This window comes from Pseudophryne corroboree, unplaced genomic scaffold (assembly GCF_028390025.1).
Source record: "Pseudophryne corroboree isolate aPseCor3 unplaced genomic scaffold, aPseCor3.hap2 scaffold_129, whole genome shotgun sequence".
NCBI classification, from domain to species: domain Eukaryota; kingdom Metazoa; phylum Chordata; class Amphibia; order Anura; family Myobatrachidae; genus Pseudophryne; species Pseudophryne corroboree.
This window is the reverse complement of record NW_026967915.1, coordinates 1208129-1233495: the sequence shown is the minus strand read 5'-3', so window position 1 is coordinate 1233495 and position 25367 is coordinate 1208129. Positions and strand designations below refer to the sequence as shown.

The 25367-nt window shown below is 34.9% G+C and overlaps 7 non-coding genes across 7 annotated transcripts; all 7 read left to right on the top strand.

The window, feature by feature from the left end:
* The first annotated feature begins 80 nt into the window (after positions 1–80).
* Positions 81–153, top strand: TRNAR-CCU (transfer RNA arginine (anticodon CCU)). The gene has a single exon. It is a non-coding gene; the product is annotated as a tRNA-Arg (tRNA).
* A 1865-nt stretch (positions 154–2018) lies between these two features.
* Positions 2019–2091, top strand: TRNAR-CCU (transfer RNA arginine (anticodon CCU)). Its single transcript has one exon. It is a non-coding gene; the product is annotated as a tRNA-Arg (tRNA).
* Positions 2092–5851: 3760 nt separating this feature from the next.
* TRNAR-UCU (transfer RNA arginine (anticodon UCU)) lies at positions 5852–5924 on the top strand. The gene has a single exon. It is a non-coding gene; the product is annotated as a tRNA-Arg (tRNA).
* Positions 5925–17356: 11432 nt separating this feature from the next.
* TRNAR-CCU (transfer RNA arginine (anticodon CCU)) lies at positions 17357–17429 on the top strand. Its single transcript has one exon. It is a non-coding gene; the product is annotated as a tRNA-Arg (tRNA).
* Positions 17430–20149: 2720 nt separating this feature from the next.
* TRNAR-CCU (transfer RNA arginine (anticodon CCU)) lies at positions 20150–20222 on the top strand. The gene has a single exon. It is a non-coding gene; the product is annotated as a tRNA-Arg (tRNA).
* Positions 20223–21995: 1773 nt separating this feature from the next.
* Positions 21996–22068, top strand: TRNAR-CCU (transfer RNA arginine (anticodon CCU)). Its single transcript has one exon. It is a non-coding gene; the product is annotated as a tRNA-Arg (tRNA).
* A 1825-nt stretch (positions 22069–23893) lies between these two features.
* On the top strand, positions 23894–23966 carry TRNAR-CCU (transfer RNA arginine (anticodon CCU)). The gene has a single exon. It is a non-coding gene; the product is annotated as a tRNA-Arg (tRNA).
* Positions 23967–25367: the final 1401 nt, after the last annotated feature.

Genomic DNA, 25367 nt, shown 5'->3' with positions numbered 1-25367 from the left:
CAGTAAACAGCTTCACTTTTTCTCAAAAATAAATAATTGACTATTAAAAACCTATCAGTCTTGAATGAGAAAGTCAGTAAGCCCCAGTAGCTTAATGGATAAGGCACTGGCCTCCTAAGCCAGGGATTGTGGGTTCAAGTCCCATCTGGGGTGGAACTCATTAAAGCAGCTGTGTTGTCATTAGGATTGATATTTTATCCTTGCTTCAACTGTACAACAGTCTTGTAGTGTTTAGATTGCAAAAACATGATCACAGAAGCTAAAAATGACATTTATTATAACATTGTTTTGGGTTTTTTTTTTACTTTTCTATCACTGTGGAAAGCTTATTCAAGTGCCATCTGGCATGCATGATCCTTTGTTGCTCATCATTCATCACCAAAAATGATTTTCTTTTTAAATTCTTATGACTGTACTGATTGTATTGAATAAAATCCACATCTAGCATAACTGTTTTATGCTGCAAAGTGCTCCAGTGGTGCAATTGGACAGCGCGTGGTACTTATAAGACAGTATCTGTTGAGCAATGTCAAGGTTGTGAATTCAAGTCTCACCTGAAGCAGTTTTGTTTACAGTTTTTTTCCTTTTTCTTATGTCATTCATTGATTATAATCTTCTACCTTAATATTTAATATGATATTACACAGGATGGAAGAAAGAAAGAAAGAAAGAAAGAAAGAAAGAAAGAAAGAAAGAAAGAAAGAAAGAAAGAAAGAAAGAAAGAAAGAAAGAAAGAAAGAAAGAAAGAAAAAACACAAACATGATTGTGAATTTAAGTTGTCAGCACACATCTGCTTTGGTTCAAATGCACTGCATATCTTCCTTCAGTCAGCCAACAAAACAACAATGGAAAAGATTAACATACTGTATGTAAAGCAGTTGCATCAAATTGATTTTTTGCAATAGAGCATGATAATCCATACTGGCAGCTCTGGATAGTACCAGCACATTTCATGCTGGACTTGGTAATGCAAAGAACACAGTAAACAGCTTCACTTTTTCTCAAAAATAAATAATTGACTATTAAAAACCTATCAGTCTTGAAGGAGAAAGTCAGTAAGCCCCAGTGGCCTAATGGATAAGGCACTAGCCTCTTAAGCCAGGGATTGTGGGTTCAAGTCCCGTCTGGGGTGGAACTCATTAAAGCAGCTGTGGTGTCACTAGAGTTGATATTTTATCCTTGCTTCAACTGTACAACAGTCTTGTAGTGTTTAGATTGCAAAAACATGACCACAGAAGCTAAAAATGACATTTATTATAACATTGTTGTGGGTTTTTTGTTTACTTTTCTATCACTGTGGAAAGCTTATTCAAGTGCCATCTGGCATGCATGTTCCTTTGTTGCTCATCATTCATCATCAAAAATGATTTTCTTAATAAATTTAATGACTGTACTGATTGTATTGAATAAAATCCACATCTAGCATAACTGTTTTATGCTGCAAAGTGCTCCAGTGGTGCAATTGGACAGCGCGTGGTACTTATAAGACAGTATATGTTGAGCAATATCAAGGTTGTGAATTCAAGCCTCACCTGGAGCAGTTTTGTTTACAGTTTTTTTCCTTTTTCTTATGTCATTAGTCATTGATTATAATCTTCTACCTTAATATTTAATATGATATTACAAAGGATGGAAGAAAGAAAGAAAGAAAGAAAGAAAGAAAGAAAGAAAGAAAGAAAGAAAGAAAGAAAGAAAGAAAGAAAGAAAAAACACAAATATTATTGTGAATTTAAGTTGTCAGCACACATCTGCTTTGGTTCAAATGCACTGCATATCTTCCTTCAGTCAGCCAACAAAACAGCAATTGAAAAGATTAACACACTGTTGGTAAAGCAGTTGCATCAAATAGATTTTTTGCAATATAGCATGATAATCCATACTGACAGCTCTGGATAGTACCAGCACATTTCTTGCTGGACTTGGTAATGCAAAGAACACAGTAAACAGCTTCACTTTTTCTCAAAAATAAACAATTGACTATTAAAAACCTATCAGTCTTGAATGAGAAAGTCAGTAAGCCCCAGTGGCCTAATGGATAAGGCACTGGCCTCCTAAACCAGGGATTGTGGGTTCAAGTCCCATCTGGGGTGGAACTCATTAAAGCAGCTGTGTCGTCGCTAGAGTTGATATTTTATCCTTGCTTCAACTGTACAACAGTCTTGTAGTGTTTAGATTGCAAAAACATGACCACAGAAGCTAAAAATGGCATTTATTATAACATTGTTGTTGTTTTTTTGTTTACTTTTCTATCACCGTGGAAAGCTTATTCAAGTGCCATCTGGCATGCATGATCCTTTGTTGCTCATCATTCATCACCAAAAATGATTTTCTTTTTAAATTCTTATGACTGTACTGATTGCATTGAATAAAATCTACATCTAGCATAACTGTTTTATGCTGCCAAGTGTTCCAGTGGTGCAATTGGACAGCGCGTGGTTTTTATAAGACAGTATCTGTTGAGCAATGTCTAGGTTGTGAATTCAAGTCTCACCTGAAGCAGTTTTGTTTACAGTTTTTTTCCTTTTTCTTATGTCATTAGTCATTGATTATAATCTTCTACCTTAATATTTAATATGATATTACAAAGGATGGAAGAAAGAAAGAAAGAAAGAAAGAAAGAAAGAAAGAAAGAAAGAAAGAAAGAAAGAAAAAACACAAATATGATTGTGAATTTAAGTTGTCAGCACACATCTGCTATTGTTCAAATGCACTGCATATCTTCCTTCAGTCAGCCAACAAAACAGCAATTGAAAAGATTAACACACTGTTGGTAAAGCAGTTGCATCAAATAGATTTTTTGCAATATAGCATGATAATCCATACTGACAGCTCTGGATAGTACCAGCACATTTCTTGCTGGACTTGGTAATGCAATGAACACAGTAAACAGCTTCACTTTTTCTCAAAAATAAATAATTGACTATTAAAAACCTATCAGTTTTGAAGGAGAAAGTAAGTATGCCCCAGTGGCCCTTTGGATAAGGCACTGGCCTTCTAAGCCAGGGATTGTGGGTTCAAGTCCCATCTGGGGTGGAACTCATTAAAGCAGCTGTGTTGTCACTAGAGTTGATATTTTATCCTTGCTTCAACTGTACAACAGTCTTGTAGTGTTAAGATTGCAAAAACATGACCACAGAAGCTAAAAATGACATTTATTATAACATTGTTGTGGGTTTTTTTTTTTACTTTTCTATCACTGTGGAAAGCTTATTCAAGTGCCATCTGGCATGCACGATCCTTTGTTGCTCATCATTCATCACCAAAAATGATTTTCTTTTTAAATTCTTATGACTGTACTGATTGTATTGAATAAAATCCACATCTAGCATAACTGTTTTATGCTGCAAAGTGCTCCAGTGGTGCAATTGGTCAGAGCGTGGTACTTATAAGACAGTATCTGTTGAGCAATATCAAGGTTGTGAATTCAAGCCTCACCTGGAGCAGTTTTGTTTACAGTTTTTTTTCCTTTTTCTTATGTCATTGGTCATTGATTATAATCTTCTACCTTAATATTTAATATGATATTACAAAGGATGGTAGAAAGAAAGAAAGAAAGAAAGAAAGAAAGAAAGAAAGAAAGAAAAAACACAAACATGATTGTGAATTTAAGTTGTCAGCACACATCTGCTTTGGTTCAAATGCACTGCATATCTTCCTTCAGTCAGCCAACAAAACAACAATGGAAAAGATTAACATACTGTAGGTAAAGCAGTTGCATCAAATTGATTTTTTGCAATAGAGCATGATAATCCATACTGGCAGCTCTGGATAGTACCAGCACATTTCATGCTGGACTTGGTAATGCAAAGAACACAGTAAACAGCTTCACTTTTTCTCAAAAATAAATAATTGACTATTAAAAACCTATCAGTTTTGAATGAGAAAGTCAGTAAACCCCAGTGGCCCTTTGGATAAGGCACTGGCCTCCTAAACCCCAGCGATTGTGGGTTCAAGTCCCATCTGGGGTGGAACTCATTAAAGCAGCTGTGTCATCACTAGAGTTGATATTTTATCCTTGCTTCAACTGTACAACAGTCTTGTAGTGTTAAGATTGCAAAAACATGACCACAGAAGCTAAAAATGACATTTATTATAACATTGTTGTGTTTTTTTTTTATACTTTTCTATCACTGTGGAAAGCTTATTTAAGTGCCATCTGGCATGCATGATCCTTTGTTGCTCATCATTCATCACCAAAAATGATTTTCTTTTTAAATTCTTATGACTGTACTGATTGTATTGAATAAAATCCGCATCTAGCATAACTGTTTTATGCTGCAAAGTGCTCCAGTGGTGCAATTGGACAGCGCGTGGTTCTTATAAGACAGTATCTGTTGAGCAATGTCTAGGTTGTGAATTCAAGTCTCACCTGAAGCAGTTTTGTTTACAGTTTTTTTCCTTTTTCTTATGTCATTAGTCATTGATTATAATCTTCTACCTTAATATTTAATATGATATTACAAAGGATGGAAGAAAGAAAGAAAGAAAGAAAGAAAGAAAGAAAGAAAGAAAGAAAGAAAGAAAGAAAGAAAGAAAGAAAGAAAGAAAGAAAAAAAGAAAGAAAGATAGAAAAAACACAAATATGATTGTGAATTTAAGTTGTCAGCACACATCTGCTATGGTTCAAATACACTGCATATCTTCCTTCAGTCAGCCAACAAAACAGCAATTGAAAAGATTAACACACTGTTGGTAAAGCAGTTGCATCAAATAGATTTTTTGCAATATAGCATGATAATCCATACTGACAGCTCTGGATAGTACCAGCACATTTCTTGCTGGACTTGGTAATGCAAAGAACACAGTAAACAGCTTCACTTTTTCTCAAAAATAAATAATTGACTATTAAAAACCTATCAGTTTTGAAGGAGAAAGTAAGTAAGCCCCAGTGGCCCTTTGGATAAGGCACTGGCCTTCTAAGCCAGGGATTGTGGGTTCAAGTCCCATCTGGGGTGGAACTCATTAAAGCAGCTGTGTCGTCACTAGAGTTGATATTTTATCCTTGCTTCAACTGTACAACAGTCTTGTAGTGTTAAGATTGCAAAAACATGACCACAGAAGCTAAAAATGACATTTATTATAACATTGTTGTGGTTTTTTTTTTTACTTTTCTATCACTGTGGAAAGCTTATTCAAGTGCCATCTAGCATGCATGATCCTTTGTTGCTCATCATTCATCACCAAAAATGATTTTCTTTTTAAATTCTTATGACTGTACTGATTGTATTGAATAAAATCCACATCTAGCATAACTGTTTTATGCTGCAAAGTGCTCCAGTGGTGCAATTGTTCAGAGCGTGGTACTTATAAGACAGTATATGTTGAGCAATATCAAGGTTGTGAATTCAAGCCTCACCTGGAGCAGTTTTGTTTACAGTTTTTTTTCCTTTTTCTTATGTCATTAGTCATTGATTATAATCTTCTACCTTAATATTTAATATAATATTACAAAGGATGGAAGAAAGAAAGAAAGAAAGAAAGAAAGAAAGAAAGAAAGAAAGAAAGAAAGAAAGAAAGAAAGAAAGAAAGAAAGAAAGAAAAAACACAAACATGATTGTGAATTTAAGTTGTCAGCACACATCTGCTTTGGTTCAAATGCACTGCATATCTTCCTTCAGTTAGCCAACAAAACAACAATGGAAAAGATTAAAATACTGTAGGTAAAGCAGTTGCATCAAATTGATTTTTTGCAATAGAGCATGATAATCCATACTGGCAGCTCTGGATAGTACCAGCACATTTCATGCTGGACTTGGTAATGCAAAGAACACAGTAAACAGCTTCACTTTTTCTCAAAAATAAATAATTGACTATTAAAAACCTATCAGTCTTGAAGGAGAAAGTCAGTAAGCCCCAGTGGCCTAATGGATAAGGCACTGGCCTTCTAAGCCAGGGATTGTGGGTTCAAGTCCCATCTGGGGTGGAACTCATTAAGGCAGCTGTGTTGTCACTAGAGTTGATATTTTATCCTTGCTGCAACTGTACAACAGTCTTGTAGTGTTTAGATTGCAAAAACATGACCACAGAAGCTAAAAGTGACATTTATTATAACATTGTTGTGGTTTTATTTTTACTTTTCTATCACTGTGGACAGCTTATTCAAGTGCCATCTGCATACATGTTCCTTTGTTGCTCATCATTCATCATCAAAAATGATTTTCTTAATAAATTTAATGACTGTACTGATTGTATTGAATAAAATCCACATCTAGCATAACTGTTTTATGCTGCAAAGTGCTCCATGTGGTGCAATTGGACAGCGCGTGGTACTTATAAGACAGTATATGTTGAGCAATATCAAGGTTGTGAATTCAAGCCTCACCTGGAGCAGTTTTGTTTACAGTTTTATTCCTTTTTCTTATGTCATTAGTCATTGATTATAATCTTCTACCTTAATATTTAATATGATATTACAAAGGATGGAAGAAAGAAAGAAAGAAAGAAAGAAAGAAAGAAAGAAAGAAAGAAAGAAAGAAAGAAAGAAAGAAAGAAAGAAAGAAAGAAAGAAAGAAAAAACACAAATATTATTGTGAATTTAAGTTGTCAGCACACATCTGCTTTGGTTCAAATGCACTGCATATCTTCCTTCAGTCAGCCAACAAAACAGCAATTGAAAAGATTAACACACTGTTGGTAAAGCAGTTGCATCAAATAGATTTTTTGCAATATAGCATGATAATCCATACTGACAGCTCTGGATAGTACCAGCACATTTCTTGCTGGACTTGGTAATGCAAAGAACACAGTAAACAGCTTCACTTTTTCTCAAAAATAAACAATTGACTATTAAAAACCTATCAGTCTTGAATGAGAAAGTCAGTAAGCCCCAGTGGCCTAATGGATAAGGCACTGGCCTCCAAAGCCAGGGTATTGGGGGTTCAAGTCCCATCTGGGTTGGAACTCATTAAAGCAGCTGTGTCGACACTAGAGTTGATATTTTATCCTTGCTTCAACTGTACAACAGTCTTGTAGTGTTTAGATTGCAAAAACATGACCACAGAAGCTAAAAATGACATTTATTATAACATTGTTGTGGGTTTTTTGTTTACTTTTCTATCACTGTGGAAAGCTTATTCAAGTGCCATCTGGCATGCATGATCCTTTGTTGCTCATCATTCATCACCAAAAATTATTTTCTTTTTAAATTCTTATGACTGTACTGATTGTATTGAATAAAATCCACATCTAGCATAACTGTTTTATGCTGCAAAGTGCTCCAGTGGTGCGATTGGTCAGAGCGTGGTACTTATAAGACAGTATCTGTTGAGCAATATCAAGGTTGTGAATTCAAGCCTCACCTGGAGCAGTTTTGTTTACAGTTTTTTTTCCTTTTTCTTATGTCATTAGTCATTGATTATAATCTTCTACCTTAATATTTAATATGATATTACAAAGGATGGAAGAAAGAAAGAAAGAAAGAAAGAAAGAAAGAAAGAAAGAAAGAAAGAAAGGAAAAACACAAACATGATTGTGAATTTAAGTTGTCAGCACACATATGCTTTGGTTCAAGTGCACTGCATATCTTCCTTCAGTCAGCCAACAAAACAACAATGGAAAAGATTAACATACTGTAGGTAAAGCAGTTGCATCAAATTGATTTTTTGCAATAGAGCATGATAATCCATACTGGCAGCTCTGGATAGTACCAGCACATTTCATGCTGGACTTGGTAATGCAAAGAACACAGTAAACAGCTTCACTTTTTCTCAAAAATAAATAATTGACTATTAAAAACCTATCAGTCTTGAATGAGAAAGTCAGTAAGCACCAGTGGCCTAATGGATAAGGCACTGGTCTCCTAAGACAGGGATTGTGGGTTCAGGACCCATCTGGGGTGGAACTCATTAAAGCAGCTGTGTTGTCACTAGAGTTGATATTTTATCCTTGCTGCAACTGTACAACAGTCTTGTAGTGTTTAGATTGCAAAAACATGACCACAGAAGCTAAAAATGACATTTATTATAACATTGTTGTGGGTTTTTTTTTTTACTTTTCTATCACTGTGGAAAGCTTATTCAAATGCCATCTGGCATGCACGATCCTTTGTTGCTCATCATTCATCACCAAAAATGATTTTCTTTTTAAATTCTTATGACTGTACTGATTGTATTGAATAAAATCCACATCTAGCATAACTGTTTTATGCTGCAAAGTGCTCCAGTGGTGCAATTGGTCAGAGCGTGGTACTTATAAGACAGTATCTGTTGAGCAATATCAAGGTTGTGAATTCAAGCCTCACCTGGAGCAGTTTTGTTTACAGTTTTTTTTCCTTTTTCTTATGTCATTAGTCATTGATTATAATCTTCTACCTTAATATTTAATATGATATTACAAAGGATGGAAGAAAGAAAGAAAGAAAGAAAGAAAGAAAGAAAGAAAGAAAGAAAGAAAGAAAGAAAGAAAGAAAGAAAGAAAGAAAAAACACAAACATGATTGTGAATTTAAGTTGTCAGCACACATCTGCTTTGGTTCAAATGCACTGCATATCTTCCTTCAGTCAGCCAACAAAACAACAATGGAAAAGATTAACATACTGTAGGTAAAGCAGTTGCATCAAATTGATTTTTTGCAATAGAGCATGATAATCCATACTGGCAGCTCTGGATAGTACCAGCACATTTCATGCTGGACTTGGTAATGCAAAGAACACAGTAAACAGCTTCACTTTTTCTCAAAAATAAATAATTGACTATTAAAAACCTATCAGTTTTTAATGAGAAAGTCAGTAAACCCCAGTGGCCCTTTGGATAAGGCACTTGCCTCCTAAACCAGGGATTGTGGGTTCAAGTCCCATCTGGGGTGGAACTCATTAAAGCAGCTGTGTCGTCGCTAGAGTTGATATTTTATCCTTGCTTCAACTGTACAACAGTCTTGTAGTGTTTAGATTGCAAAAACATGACCACAGAAGCTAAAAATGGCATTTATTATAACATTGTTGTTGTTTTTTTGTTTACTTTTCTATCACCGTGGAAAGCTTATTCAAGTGCCATCTGGCATGCATGATCCTTTGTTGCTCATCATTCATCACCAAAAATGATTTTCTTTTTAAATTCTTATGACTGTACTGATTGCATTGAATAAAATCCACATCTAGCATAACTGTTTTATGCTGCAAAGTGCTCCAGTGGTGCAATTGGACAGCGCGTGGTTCTTATAAGACAGTATCTGTTGAGCAATGTCTAGGTTGTGAATTCAAGTCTCACCTGAAGCAGTTTTGTTTACAGTTTTTTTCCTTTTTCTTATGTCATTAGTCATTGATTATAATCTTCTACCTTAATATTTAATATGATATTACAAAGGATGGAAGAAAGAAAGAAAGAAAGAAAGAAAGAAAAAACACAAATATGATTGTGAATTTAAGTTGTCAGCACACATCTGCTATTGTTCAAATGCACTGCATATCTTCCTTCAGTCAGCCAACAAAACAGCAATTGAAAAGATTAACACACTGTTGGTAAAGCAGTTGCATCAAATAGATTTTTTGCAATATAGCATGATAATCCATACTGACAGCTCTGGATAGTACCAGCACATTTCTTGCTGGACTTGGTAATGCAATGAACACAGTAAACAGCTTCACTTTTTCTCAAAAATAAATAATTGACTATTAAAAACCTATCAGTTTTGAAGGAGAAAGTAAGTAAGCCCCAGTGGCCCTTTGGATAAGGCACTGGCCTTCTAAACCAGGGATTGTGGGTTCAAGTCCCATCTGGGGTGGAACTCATTAAAGCAGCTGTGTCGTCACTAGAGTTGATATTTTATCCTTGCTTCAACTGTACAACAGTCTTGTAGTGTTAAGATTGCAAAAACATGACCACAGAAGCTAAAAATGACATTTATTATAACATTGTTGTGGTTTTTTTTTTACTTTTCTATCACTGTGGAAAGCTTATTCAAGTGCCATCTGGCATGCATGATCCTTTGTTGCTCATCATTCATCACCAAAAATGATTTTCTTTTTAAATTCTTATGACTATACTGATTGTATTGAATAAAATCCACATCTAGCATAACTGTTTTATGCTGCAAAGTGCTCCAGTGGTGCAATTGTTCAGAGCGTGGTACTTATAAGACAGTATATGTTGAGCAATATCAAGGTTGTGAATTCAAGCCTCACCTGGAGCAGTTTTGTTTACAGTTTTTTTCCTTTTTCTTATGTCATTAGTCATTGATTATAATCTTCTACCTTAATATTTAATATAATATTACAAAGGATGGAAGAAAGAAAGAAAGAAAGAAAGAAAGAAAGAAAGAAAGAAAGAAAGAAAGAAAGAAAGAAAGAAAGAAAGAAAGAAAGAAAAAACACAAACATGATTGTGAATTTAAGTTGTCAGCACACATCTGCTTTGGTTCAAATGCACTGCATATCTTCCTTCAGTCAGCCAACAAAACAACAATGGAAAAGATTAACATACTGTAGGTAAAGCAGTTGCATCAAATTGATTTTTTGCAATAGAGCATGATAATCCATACTGACAGCTCTGGATAGTACCAGCACATTTCTTGCTGGACTTGGTAATGCAAAGAACACAGTAAACAGCTTCACTTTTTCTCAAAAATAAATAATTGACTATTAAAAACCTATCAGTTTTGAAGGAGAAAGTCAGTAAGCCCCAGTGGCCCTTTGGATAAGGCACTGGCCTTCTAAGCCAGGGATTGTGGGTTCAAGTCCCATCTGGGGTGGAACTCATTAAAGCAGCTGTGTCGTCACTAGAGTTGATATTTTATCCTTGCTTCAACTGTACAACAGTCTTGTAGTGTTAAGATTGCAAAAACATGACCACAGAAGCTAAAAATGACATTTATTATAACATTGTTGTGTTTTTTTTTTATACTTTTCTATCACTGTGGAAAGCTTATTTAAGTGCCATCTGGCATGCATGATCCTTTGTTGCTCATCATTCATCACCAAAAATGATTTTCTTTTTAAATTCTTATGACTGTACTGATTGTATTGAATAAAATCTGCATCTAGCATAACTGTTTTATGCTGCAAAGTGCTCCAGTGGTGCAATTGGACAGCGCGTGGTTCTTATAAGACAGTATCTGTTGAGCAATGTCTAGGTTGTGAATTCAAGTCTCACCTGAAGCAGTTTTGTTTACAGTTTTTTTCCTTTTTCTTATGTCATTAGTCATTGATTATAATCTTCTACCTTAATATTTAATATGATATTACAAAGGATGGAAGAAAGAAAGAAAGAAAGAAAGAAAGAAAGAAAGAAAGAAAGAAAGAAAGAAAGAAAGATAGAAAAAACACAAATATGATTGTGAATTTAAGTTGTCAGCACACATCTGCTATGGTTCAAATGCACTGCATATCTTCCTTCAGTCAGCCAACAAAACAGCAATTGTAAAGATTAACACACTGTTGGTAAAGCAGTTGCATCAAATAGATTTTTTGCAATAGAGCATGATAATCCATACTGACAGCTCTGGATAGTACCAGCACATTTCTTGCTGGACTTGGTAATGCAAAGAACACAGTAAACAGCTTCACTTTTTCTCAAAAATAAATAATTGACTATTAAAAACCTATCAGTTTTGAAGGAGAAAGTAAGTAAGCCCCAGTGGCCCTTTGGATAAGGCACTGGCCTTCTAAGCCAGGGATTGTGGGTTCAAGTCCCATCTGGGGTGGAACTCATTAAAGCAGCTGTGTCGTCACTAGAGTTGATATTTTATCCTTGCTTCAACTGTACAACAGTCTTGTAGTGTTAAGATTGCAAAAACATGACCACAGAAGCTAAAAATGACATTTATTATAACATTGTTGTGTTTTTTTTTTATACTTTTCTATCACTGTGGAAAGCTTATTTAAGTGCCATCTGGCATGCATGATCCTTTGTTGCTCATCATTCATCACCAAAAATGATTTTCTTTTTAAATTCTTATGACTGTACTGATTGTATTGAATAAAATCCGCATCTAGCATAACTGTTTTATGCTGCAAAGTGCTCCAGTGGTGCAATTGGTCAGCGCGTGGTTCTTATAAGACAGTATCTGTTGAGCAATGTCTAGGTTGTGAATTCAAGTCTCACCTGAAGCAGTTTTGTTTACAGTTTTTTTCCTTTTTCTTATGTCATTAGTCATTGATTATAATCTTCTACCTTAATATTTAATATGATATTACAAAGGATGGAAGAAAGAAAGAAAGAAAGAAAGAAAGAAAGAAAGAAAGAAAGAAAGAAAGAAAGAAAGAAAGAAAAAAAGAAAGAAAGATAGAAAAAACACAAGTATGATTGTGAATTTAAGTTGTCAGCACACATCTGCTATGGTTCAAATGCACTGCATATCTTCCTTCAGTCAGCCAACAAAACAGCAATTGAAAACATTAACACACTGTTGGTAAAGCAGTTGCATCAAATAGATTTTTTGCAATATAGCATGATAATCCATACTGACAGCTCTGGATAGTACCAGCACATTTCTTGCTGGACTTGGTAATGCAAAGAACATAGTACACAGCTTCACTTTTTCTCAAAAATAAATAATTGACTATTAAAAACCTATCAGTTTTGAAGGAGAAAGTCAGTAAGCCCCAGTGGCCCTTTGGATAAGGCACTGGCCTTCTAAGCCAGGGATTGTGGGTTCAAGTCCCATCTGGGGTGGAACTCATTAAAGCAGCTGTGTCGTCACTAGAGTTGATATTTTATCCTTGCTTCAACTGTACAACAGTCTTGTAGTGTTAAGATTGCAAAAACATGACCACAGAAGCTAAAAATGACATTTATTATAACATTGTCTGGTTTTTTTTTTACTTTTCTATCACTGTGGAAAGCTTATTTAAGTGCCATCTGGCATGCATGATCCTTTGTTGCTCATCATTCATCACCAAAAATGATTTTCTTTTTAAATTCTTATGACTGTACTGATTGTATTGAATTAAATCCACATCTAGCATAACTGTTTTATGCTGCAAAGTGCTCCAGTGGTGCAATTGGTCAGAGCGTGGTACTTATAAGACAGTATATGTTGAGCAATATCAAGGTTGTGAATTCAAGCCTCACCTGGAGCAGTTTTGTTTACAGTTTTTTTTCCTTTTTCTTATGTCATTAGTCATTGATTACAATCTTCTACCTTAATATTTAATATAATATTACAAAGGATGGAAGAAAGAAAGAAAGAAAGAAAGAAAGAAAGAAAGAAAGAAAGAAAAAACACAAACATGATTGTGAATTTAAGTTGTCAGCACACATCTGCTTTGGTTCAAATGCACTGCATATCTTCCTTCAGTCAGCCAACAAAACAACAATGGAAAAGATTAACATACTGTAGGTAAAGCAGTTGCATCAAATTGATTTTTTGCAATAGAGCATGATAATCCATACTGGCAGCTCTGGATAGTACCAGCACATTTCATGCTGGACTTGGTAATGCAAAGAACACAGTAAACAGCTTCACTTTTTCTCAAAAATAAATAATTGACTATTAAAAACCTATCAGTCTTGAATAAAAAAGTCAGTAATCCCCAGTGGCCCTTTGGATAAGGCACTGGCCTCCTAAGACAGAGATTGTGGGTTCAAGTCCCATCTGGGTTGGAACTCATTAAAGCAGCTGTGTTGTCACTAGAGTTGATATTTTATCCTTGCTTCAACTGTACAACAGTCTTGTAGTGTTTAGATTGCAAAAACATGACCACAGAAGCTAAAAATGACATTTATTATAACATTGTTGTGGGTTTTTTGTTTACTTTTCTATCACTGTGGAAAGATTATTCAAGTGCCATCTGGCATGCATGATCCTTTGATGCTAATCATTCATCACCAAAAATGATTTTCTTTTTAAATTCTTATGACTGTACTGATTGTATTGAATAAAATCCACATCTAGCATAACTGTTTTATGCTGCAAAGTGCTCCAGTGGTGCAATTGGACAGCGCGTGGTACTTATAAGACAGTATCTGTTGAGCAATGTCAAGGTTGTGAATTCAAGTCTCACCTGAAGCAGTTTTGTTTACAGTTTTTTTCCTTTTTCTTATGTCATTAGTCATTGATTATAATCTTCTACCTTAATATTTAATATGATATTACAAAGGATGGAAGAAAGAAAGAAAGAAAGAAGGAAAGAAAGAAAGAAAGAAAGAAAGAAAGAAAGAAAGAAAGAAAGAAAGAAAGAAAGAAAGAAAGAAAGAAAGAAAGAAAGAAAGAAAGAAAAAACACAAACATGATTGTGAATTTAAGTTGTCAGCACACATCTGCTTTGGTTCAAATGCACTGCATATCTTCCTTCAGTCAGCCAACAAAACAACAATGGAAAAGATTAACATACTGTAGGTAAAGCAGTTGCATCAAATTGATTTTTTGCAATAGAGCATGATAATCCATACTGGCAACTCTGGATAGTACCAGCACATTTCATGCTGGACTTGGTAATGCAAAGAACACAGTAAACAGCTTCACTTTTTCTCAAAAATAAATAATTGACTAGTAAAAACCTATCAGTCTTGAATGAGAATGTCAGTAAGCCCGAGTGGCCTAATGGATAAGGCACTGGCCTCCTAAGCCAGGGATTGTGGGTTCAAGTCCAGTCTGGGGTGGAACTCATTAAAGCAGCTGTGTTGTCACTAGAGTTGATATTTTATCCTTGCTTCAACTGTACAACAGTCTTGTAGTGTTTAGATTGCAAAAACATGACCACAGAAGCTAAAAATGACATTTATTATAACATTGTTGTGGTCTTTTTTTTACTTTTCTATCACTCTGGAAAGCTTATTCAAGTGCCATCTGGCATTCATGATCCTTTGTTGATCATCATTCATCACCAAAAATTATTTTCTTTTTAAATTCTTATGACTGTACTGATTGTATTGAATAAAATCCACATCTAGCATAACTGTTTTATGCTGCAAAGTGCTCCAGTGGTGCAATTGGACAGCGCATGGTACTTATAAGACAGTATCTGTTTAGCAATGTCAAGGTTGTGAATTCAAGCCTCACCTGGAGCAGTTTTGTTTACAGTTTTTTTTCCTTTTTCTTATGTCATTAGTCATTGATTATAATCTTCTACCTTAATATTTAATATAATATTACAAAGGATGGAAGAAAGAAAGAAAGAAAGAAAGAAAGAAAGAAAGAAAGAAAGAAAGAAAGAAAGAAAGAAAGAAAGAAAGAAAAAACACAAACATGATTGAGAATTTAAGTTGTCAGCACACATCTGCTTTGGTTCAAATGCACTGCATATCTTCCTTCAGTCAGCCAACAAAACAACAATGGAAAAGATTAACATACTGTAGGTAAAGCAGTTGCATCAAATTGATTTTTTGCAATAGAGCATGATAATCCATACTGGCAGCTCTGGATAGTACCAGCACATTTCATGCTGGACTTGGTAATGCAAAGAACACAGTAAACAGCTTCACTTTTTCTCAAAAATAAATAATTGACTATTAAAAACCTATCAGTCTTGAATAAGAAAGTCAGTAATCCCCAGTGGCCCTTTGGATAAGGCACTGGCCTCCTAAGACAGAGATTGTGGGTTCAAGTCCCATCTGGGTTGGAACTCATTAAAGCAGCTGTGTTGTCACTAAAGTTGATATTTTATCCTTGCTTCAACTGTACAACAGTCTTGTAGTGTTTAGATTGCAAAAACATGACCACAGAAGCTAAAAATGACATTTATTATAACATTGTTGTGGGTTTTTTGTTTACTTTTCTATCACTGTGGAAAGATTATTCAAGTGCCATCTGGCATGCATGATCCTTTGATGCTAATCATTCATCACCAAAAATGATTTTCTTTTTAAATTCTTATGACTGTACTGATTGTATTGAATAAAATCCACATCTAGCATAACTGTTTTATGCTGCAAAGTGCTCCAGTGGTGCAATTGGACAGCGCGTGGTACTTATAAGACAGTATCTGTTGAGCAATGTCAAGGTTGTGAATTCAAGTCTCACCTAAAGCAGTTTTGTTTACAGTTTTTTTCCTTTTTCCTATGTCATTAGTCATTGATTATAATCTTCTACCTTAATATTTAATATGATATTACAAAGGATGGAAGAAAGAAAGAAAGAAAGAAAGAAAGAAAGAAAGAAAGAAAGAAAGAAAGAAAGAAAGAAAGAAAGAAAGAAAGAAAGAAAGAAAGAAAGAAAGAACACAAATATGATTGTGAATTTTAAGTTGTCAGCACACATCTGCTTTGGTTCAAATGCACTGCATATCTTCCTTCAGTCAGCCAACAAAACAACAATGGAAAAGATTAACATACTGTATGTAAAGCAGTTGCATCAAATTGATTTTTTGCAATAGAGCATGATAATCCATACTGGCAGCTCTGGATAGTACCAGCACATTTCATGCTGGACTTAGTAATGCAAAGAACACAGTAAACAGCTTCACTTTTTCTCAAAAATAAATAATTGACTATAAAAAACCTATCAGTCTTGAAGTAGAAAGTCAGTAAGCCCCAGTGTACTAATAGATAAGGCACTGGCCTCCTAAGCCAGGGATTGTGGGTTCAAGTCCTATCTGGAGTGAAACTCATTAAAGCAGCTGTGTTGTCACTAGAGTTGATATTTTATCCTTGCTTCAACTGTACAAAAGTCTTGTAGTGTTTAGATTGCAAAAACATGACCACAGAAGCTAAAAATGACATTTATTATAACATTGTTGTGGTTTTTTTTTTACTTTTCTATCACCGTGGAAAGCTTAATCAAGTGCCATCTGGCATGCATGATCCTTTGTTGCTCATCATTCATCACCAAAAATGATTTTCTTTGTAAATTCTTATGACTGTACTGATTGTATTGAATAAAATCCACATCTAGCATAACTGTTTTATGCTGCAAAGTGCTCCAGTGGTGCAATTGGGCAGCGCGTGGTACTTATAAGACAGTATCTGTTGAGCAATGTCAAGGTTGTGAATTCAAGTCTCACCTGAAGCAGTTTTGTTTACAGTTTTTTTCCTTTTTCTTATGTCATTAGTCATTGATTATAATCTTCTACCTTAATATTTAATATGATATTACAAAGGAAGAAAGAAAGAAAGAAAGAAAGAAAGAAAGAAAGAAAGAAAGAAAGAAAGAAAGAAAGAAAGAAAGAAAGAAAAAAACACAAATATGATTGTGAATTTAAGTTGTCAGCACACATCTGCTTTGGATCAAATGCACTGCATATCTTCCTTCAGTCAGCCAACAAAAAAGCAATTGAAAAGATTAACACACTGTTGGTAAAGCAGTTGCATCAAATAGATTTTTTGCAATATAGCATGATAATCCATACTGACAGCTCTGGATAGTACCAGCACATTTCTTGCTGGACTTGGTAATGCAAAGAACACAGTAAACCGCTTTACTTTTTCTCAAAAATAAATAATTGACTATTAAAAACCTATCAGCCTTGAATGAGAAAGTCAGTAAGCCCCAGTGGCCTAATGGATAAGGCACTGGCCTCCTAAGCCAGGGATTGGGGGTTCAAGTCCCATCTGGGGTGGAACTCATTAAAACAGCTGTGTCGTCGCTAGAGTTGATATTGTATCCTTGCTACAACAGTCTTGTAGTGTTTAGATTGCAAAAACATGACCACAGAAGCTAAAAATTACATTTATTATAATATTGTTGTTGTTTTTTTGTTTACTTTTCTATCACTGTGGAAAGCTTATTCAAGTGACATCTGGCATGCATGATCCTTTGTTGCTCATCATTCATCACCAAAAATGATTTTCTTTTTAAATTCTTATGACTGTACTGATTGTATTGAATAAAATCCACATCTAGCATAACTGTTTTATGCTGCAAAGTGCTCCAGTGGTGCAATTGGACAGCGGGTGGTACTTATAAGACAGTATCTGTTGAGCAATGTCAAGGTTGTGAATTCAAGTCTCACCTGAAGCAGTTTTGTTTACAGCTCTTTTCCTTTTTCTTATGTCATTAGTCATTGATTATAATCTTCTACCTTAATATTTAATATGATATTACAAAGGATGGAAGAAAGAAAGAAAGAAAGAAAGAAAGAAAGAAAGAAAGAACACAAACATGATTGTGAATTTAAGTTGTCAGCACACATCTGCTTTGGTTCAAATGCACTGCATATCTTCCTTCAGTCAGCCAACAAAACAACAATGGAAAAGATTAACGTACTGTAGGTAAAGCAGTTGCATCAAATTGATTTTTTGCAATAGAGCATAATAATCCATACTGGCAGCTCTGGATAGTACCAGCACATTTCATGGTAATGCAAAGAACACAGTAAACAGCTTCACTTTTTCTCAAAAATAAATAATTGACTATTAAAAACCTATCAATCTTGAAGGAGAAAGTCAGTAAGCCCCAGTGGCCTAATGGATAAGGCAATGGCCTCCTAAGCCAGAGATTGTGGGTTCAAGTCCCATCTGGTGTTGAACTCATTAAAGCAGCTGTGTTGTCACTAGAGTTGATATTTTATCCTTGCTTTAACGGTACAACAGTCTTGTAGTGTTTAGATTGCAAAAACATGACCACAGAAGCTAAAAATGACATTTATTATAAAATTGTTGTGGGTTTTTTTTTAACTTTTCTATCACTGTGGAAAGCTTATTCAAGTGCCATCTGGCATGCATGATCCTTTGTTGCTCATCATTCATCACCAAAAATGATTTTCTTTTTAAATTCTTATGACTGTACTAATTGTATTGAATAAAATCCACATCTAGCATAACTGTTTTATGCTGCAAAGTGCTCCAGTGGTGCAATTGGACAGCGCGTGGTACTTATAAGACAGTATCTGTTGAGCAATATCAAGGTTGTGAATTCAAGCCTCACCTGGAGCAGTTTTGTTTACAGTTTTTTTCCTTTTTCCTATGTCATTAGTCATTGATTATAATCTTCTACCTTAATATTTAATATGATATTACAAAGGATGGAAGAAAGAAAGAAAGAAAGAAAGAAAGAAAGAAAGAAAGAAAGAAAGAAAGAAAGAAAGAACACAAATATGATTGTGAATTTTAAGTTGTCAGCACACATCTGCTTTGGTTCAAATGCACTGCATATCTTCCTTCAGTCAGCCAACAAAACAACAATGGAAAAGATTAACATACTGTATGTAAAGCAGTTGCATCAAATTGATTTTTTGCAATAGAGCATGATAATCCATACTGGCAGCTCTGGATAGTACCAGCACATTTCATGCTGGACTTAGTAATGCAAAGAACACAGTAAACAGCTTCACTTTTTCTCAAAAATAAATAATTGACTATAAAAAACCTATCAGTCTTGAAGTAGAAAGTCAGTAAGCCCCAGTGTACTAATAGATAAGGCACTGGCCTCCTAAGCCAGGGATTGTGGGTTCAAGTCCTATCTGGAGTGAAACTCATTAAAGCAGCTGTGTTGTCACTAGAGTTGATATTTTATCCTTGCTTCAACTGTACAAAAGTCTTGTAGTGTTTAGATTGCAAAAACATGACCACAGAAGCTAAAAATGACATTTATTATAACATTGTTGTGGTTTTTTTTTTTCTTTTCTATCACCGTGGAAAGCTTAATCAAGTGCCATCTGGCATGCATGATCCTTTGTTGCTCATCATTCATCACCAAAAATGATTTTCTTTGTAAATTCTTATGACTGTACTGATTGTATTGAATAAAATCCACATCTAGCATAACTGTTTTATGCTGCAAAGTGCTCCAGTGGTGCAATTGGGCAGCGCGTGGTACTTATAAGACAGTATCTGTTGAGCAATGTCAAGGTTGTGAATTCAAGTCTCACCTGAAGCAGTTTTGTTTACAGTTTTTTTCCTTTTTCTTATGTCATTAGTCATTGATTATAATCTTCTACCTTAATATTTAATATGATATTACAAAGGAAGAAAGAAAGAAAGAAAGAAAGAAAGAAAGAAAGAAAGAAAGAAAGAAAGAAAGAAAGAAAAAAACACAAATATGATTGTGAATTTAAGTTGTCAGCACACATCTGCTTTGGATCAAATGCACTGCATATCTTCCTTCAGTCAGCCAACAAAAAAGCAATTGAAAAGATTAACACACTGTTGGTAAAGCAGTTGCATCAAATAGATTTTTTGCAATATAGCATGATAATCCATACTGACAGCTCTGGATAGTACCAGCACATTTCTTGCTGGACTTGGTAATGCAAAGAACACAGTAAACCGCTTTACTTTTTCTCAAAAATAAATAATTGACTCTTAAAAACCTATCAGCCTTGAATGAGAAAGTCAGTAAGCCCCAGTGGCCTAATGGATAAGGCACTGGCCTCCTAAGCCAGGGATTGGGGGTTCAAGTCCCATCTGGGGTGGAACTCATTAAAACAGCTGTGTCGTCGCTAGAGTTGATATTGTATCCTTGCTACAACAGTCTCGTAGTGTTTAGATTGCAAAAACATGACAACAGAAGTTAAAAATGACATTTATTATAATATTGTTGTTGTTTTTTTGTTTACTTTTCTATCACTGTGGAAAGCTTATTCAAGTGACATCTGGCATGCATGATCCTTTGTTGCTCATCATTCATCACCAAAAATGATTTTCTTTTTAAATTCTTATGACTGTACTGATTGTATTGAATAAAATCCACATCTAGCATAACTGTTTTATGCTGCAAAGTGCTCCAGTGGTGCAATTGGACAGCGGGTGGTACTTATAAGACAGTATCTGTTGAGCAATGTCAAGGTTGTGAATTCAAGTCTCACCTGAAGCAGTTTTGTTTACAGCTCTTTTCCTTTTTCTTATGTCATTAGTCATTGATTATAATCTTCTACCTTAATATTTAATATGATATTACAAAGGATGGAAGAAAGAAAGAAAGAAAGAAAGAAAGAACACAAACATGATTGTGAATTTAAGTTGTCAGCACACATCTGCTTTGGTTCAAATGCACTGCATATCTTCCTTCAGTCAGCCAACAAAACAACAATGGAAAAGATTAACGTACTGTAGGTAAAGCAGTTGCATCAAATTGATTTTTTGCAATAGAGCATAATAATCCATACTGGCAGCTCTGGATAGTACCAGCACATTTCATGGTAATGCAAAGAACACAGTAAACAGCTTCACTTTTTCTCAAAAATAAATAATTGACTATTAAAAACCTATCAATCTTGAAGGAGAAAGTCAGTAAGCCCCAGTGGCCTAATGGATAAGGCATTGGCCTCCTAAGCCAGGGATTGTGGGTTCAAGTCCCATCTGGTGTTGAACTCATTAAAGCAGCTGTGTTGTCACTAGAGTTGATATTTTATCCTTGCTTTAACGGTACAACAGTCTTGTAGTGTTTAGATTGCAAAAACATGACCACAGAAGCTAAAAATGACATTTATTATAACATTGTTGTGGGTTTTTTTTTTACTTTTCTATCACTGTGGAAAGCTTATTCAAGTGCCATCTGGCATGCATGATCCTTTGTTGCTCATCATTCATCACCAAAAATGATTTTCTTTTTAAATTCTTATGACTGTACTAATTGTATTGAATAAAATCCACATCTAGCATAACTGTTTTATGCTGCAAAGTGCTCCAGTGGTGCAATTGGACAGCGCGTGGTACTTATAAGACAGTATCTGTTGAGCAATGTCAAGGTTGTGAATTCAAGTCTCACCTGGAGCAGTTTTGTTTACAGTTTTTTTCCTTTTTCTTATGTCATTAGTCATTGATTATAATCTTCTACCTTAATATTTAATATGATATTACAAAGGAAGAAAGAAAGAAAGAAAGAAAGAAAGAAAGAAAGAAAGAAAGAAAGAAAGAAAGAAAGAAAGAAAGAAAAAAACACAAATATGATTGTGAATTTAAGTTGTCAGCACACATCTGCTTTGGATCAAATGCACTGCATATCTTCCTTCAGTCAGCCAACAAAAAAGCAATTGAAAAGATTAACACACTGTTGGTAAAGCAGTTGCATCAAATAGATTTTTTGCAATATAGCATGATAATCCATACTGACAGCTCTGGATAGTACCAGCACATTTCTTGCTGGACTTGGTAATGCAAAGAACACAGTATACCGCTTTACTTTTTCTCAAAAATAAATAATTGACTATTAAAAACCTATCAGCCTTGAATGAGAAAGTCAGTAAGCCCCAGTGGCCTAATGGATAAGGCACTGGCCTCCTAAGCCAGGGATTGTGGGTTCAAGTCCCATCTGGGGTGGGACTCATTAAAGCAGCTGTGTCGTCACTAGAGTTGACATTTTATCCTTGCTTCAACTGTACAACAGTCTTGTATTGTTTAGATTGCAAAAACATGACCACAGAAGCTAAAAATGACATTTATTATAACATTGTTGTGTTTTTTTTGTTTACTTTTCTATCACTGTGGAAAGCTTATTCAAGTGCCATCTGGCATGCATGATCCTTTGCTGCTCATCATTCATCACCAAAAATGATTTTCTTTGTAAATTCTTATGACTGTACTGATTGTATTGAATACAATCCACATCTAGCATAACTGTTTTATGCTGCAAAGTGCTCCAGTGGTGCAAATGGACAGCGCGTGGTACTTATAAGACAGTATATGTTGAGCAATATCAAGGTTGTGAATTCAAGCCTCACCTGGAGCAGTTTTGTTTACAGTTTTTTTCCTTTTTCTTATGTCATTAGTCATTGATTATAATCTTCTACCTTAATATTTAATATGATATTACAAAGGATGGAAGAAAGAAAGAAAGAAAGAAAGAAAGAAAGAAAGAAAGAAAGAAAGAAAGAAAGAAAGAAAGAAAGAAAGAAAAAACACAAACATGATTGTGAATTTAAGTTGTAAGCACACATCTGCTTTGGTTCAAATGCACTGCATATCTTCCTTCAGTCAGCCAACAAAACAACAATGGAAAAGATTAACATACTGTAGGTAAAGCAGTTGCATTAAATTGATTTTTTTCAATAGAGCATGATAATCCATACTGGCAGCTCTGGATAGTACCAGCACATTTCATGCTGGACTTGGTAATGCAAAGAACACAGTAAACAGCTTCACTTTTTCTCAAAAATAAATAATTGACTATTAAAAACCTATCAGTTTTGAAGGAGAAAGTCAGTAAGCCCCAGTGGCCCTTTGGATAAAGCACTAGCCTCCTAAGCCAGGGATTGGGGGTTCAAGTCCCATCTGGGGTGGAACTCATTAAAACAGCTGTGTCGTCGCTAGAGTTGATATTTTATCCTTGCTACAACAGTCTTGTAGTGTTTAGATTGCAAAAACATGACCACAGAAGCTAAAAATGACATTTATTATAACATTGTTGTTGTTTTTTTGTTTACTTTTCTATCACTGTGGAAAGCTTATTCAAGTGCCATCTGGCATGCATGATCCTTTGTTGCTCATCATTCATCACCAAAAATGATTTTCTTTTTAAATTCTTATGACTGTACTGATTGTATTGAATAAAATCCACATCTAGCATAACTGTTTTATGCTGCAAAGTGCTCCAGTGGTGCAATTGGACAGCGCGTGGTACTTATAAGACAGTATCTGTTGAGCAATGTCAAGGTTGTGAATTCAAGTCTCACCTGAAGCAGTTTTGTTTACAGCTCTTTTCCTTTTTCTTATGTCATTAGTCATTGATTATAATCTTCTACCTTAATATTTAATATGATATTACAAAGGATGGAAGAAAGAAAGAAAGAAAGAAAGAAAGAAAGAAAGAAAGAAAGAAAGAAAGAAAGAAAGAAAGAACACAAACATGATTGTGAATTTAAGTTGTCAGCACACATCTGCTTTGGTTCAAATGCACTGCATATCTTCCTTCAGTCAGCCAACAAAACAACAATGGAAAAGATTAATGTACTGTAGGTAAAGCAGTTGCATCAAATTGATTTTTTGCAATAGAGCATAATAATCCATACTCGCAGCTCTGGATAGTACCAGCACATTTCTTGCTGGACTTGGTAATGCAAAGAACACAGTAAACCGCTTTACTTTTTCTCAAAAATAAATAATTGACTATTAAAAACCTATCAGCCTTGAATGAGAAAGTCAGTAAGCCCCAGTGGCCTAATGGATAAGGCACTGGCCTCCTAAGCCAGGGATTGTGGGTTCAAGTCCCATCTGGGGTGGGACTCATTAAAGCAGCTGTGTCGTCACTAGAGTTGATATTTTATCCTTGCTTCAACTGTACAACAGTCTTGTATTGTTTAGATTGCAAAAACATGACCACAGAAGCTAAAAATGACATTTATTATAACATTGTTGTGTTTTTTTTGTTTACTTTTCTATCACTGTGGAAAGCTTATTCAAGTGCCATCTGGCATGCATGATCCTTTGTTGCTCATCATTCATCACCAAAAATGATTTTCTTTGTAAATTCTTATGACTGTACTGATTGTATTGAATACAATCCACATCTAGCATAACTATTTTATGCTGCAAAGTGCTCCAGTGGTGCAAATGGACAGCGCGTGGTACTTATAAGACAGTATATGTTGAGCAATATCAAGGTTGTGAATTCAAGCCTCACCTGGAGCAGTTTTGTTTACAGTTTTTTTCCTTTTTCTTATGTCATTAGTCATTGATTATAATCTTCTACCTTAATATTTAATATGATATTACAAAGGATGGAAGAAAGAAAGAAAGAAAGAAAGAAAGAAAGAAAGAAAGAAAGAAAGAAAGAAAGAAAGAAAGAAAGAAAGAAAAAAACACAAATATGATTGTGAATTTAAGTTGTCAGCACACATCTGCTTTGGATCAAATGCACTGCATATCTTCCTTCAGTCAGCCAACAAAACAGCAATTGAAAAGATTAACACACTGTTGGTAAAGCAGTTGCATCAAATAGATTTTTTGCAATATAGCATGATAATCCATACTGACAGCTCTGGATAGTACCAGCACATTTCTTGCTGGACTTGGTAATGCAAAGAACACAGTAAACAGCTTCACTTTTTCTCAAAAATAAATAATTGACTATTAAAAACCTATCAGTCTTGAAAGAGAAAGTCAGTAAGCCCCAGTGGCCTAATGGATAAGGCACTGGCCTCCTAAAACAGGGATTGTGGGTTCAAGTCCTATCTGTGGTGGAACTCATTAAAGCAGCTGTGTCGTCACTAGAGTTGATATTTTATCCTTGCTTCAACTGTACAACAGTCTTGTAGTGTTTAGATTGCAAAAACATGACCACAGAAGCTAAAAATGACATTTATTATAACATTGTTGTGGGTTTTTTGTTTACTTTTCTATCACTGTGGAAAGCTTATTCAAGTGCCATCTGGCATGCATGATCCTTTGTTGCTCATCATTCATCACCAAAAATGATTTTCTTTTTAAATTCTTATGACTGTACTGATTGTATTGAATAAAATCCACATCTAGCATAACTGTTTTATGCTGCAAAGTTCTCCAGTGGTGCAATTGGTCAGAGCGTGGTACTTATAAGACAGTATCTGTTGAGCAATATCAAGGTTGTGTATTCAAGCCTCACCTGGAGCAGTTTTGTTTACGTTTTTTTTCCTTTTTCTTAT